The following is a 561-nucleotide window of genomic DNA, read 5'->3' on the forward strand; positions in this document are numbered from 1 at the left end:
TCACCCCCCACCCCCGACCCCGCCGCTGTCTTACCCAGTACTGCTCTCCTACACTCTTTATTTCTGCCTCCTCTTTCTGGCTATTACCTTCAATAATCTTTTCCTTTCATGTTCCCCACCGCCCACACGCATCCCGGTGACAGCCCTCTTTCCATCCTAATGCTCTTTGGTGATTTTCTCCGTACTTAGGGCCATCAGTCCCTTCCTTCTCTCTCCTATCCACCGACTCTGGATTTGTTTGCACTTGTAGTGGCTTTTGAAAAACAAAACGCTGCGCAGGTGTAAATTGGTATTGCTTTCCATCCACATTCTAGAGTGTTACTTGCACCGTGTTCCACACAGCATCCTTCACCGGTCCTGGCTGTACTCCCTATTCCCTTGAAGTTTCTCTCCGAACCAGTGTCTTTCTCTGGTCCTCTACATCATCTTTGCTGCTGCTGCTAAGTCGCTTCAGTCGTGTCCGACTCTGTGCGACCCCATAGACGGCAGCCCATCAGGCTCCCCCGTCCCTGGGGTTCTCCAGGCAAGAGTACTGGAGTGGGTTGCCATTTCCTTCTCCAA

The 561-nt window shown here is 51.9% G+C and overlaps 1 protein-coding gene across 2 annotated transcripts in view; it reads left to right on the forward strand.

The window, feature by feature from the left end:
• The window catches only part of CFAP43 (cilia and flagella associated protein 43), a 101,118-nt gene that overhangs the window by 469 nt on the left and 100,088 nt on the right, over positions 1-561 (forward strand). The gene's annotated exons all lie outside the window — the stretch shown is intronic.

Source organism: Bison bison, unplaced genomic scaffold, assembly GCF_000754665.1.
Source record: "Bison bison bison isolate TAMUID 2011002044 unplaced genomic scaffold, Bison_UMD1.0 scf7180017864456, whole genome shotgun sequence".
Classification (NCBI taxonomy): domain Eukaryota; kingdom Metazoa; phylum Chordata; class Mammalia; order Artiodactyla; family Bovidae; genus Bison; species Bison bison.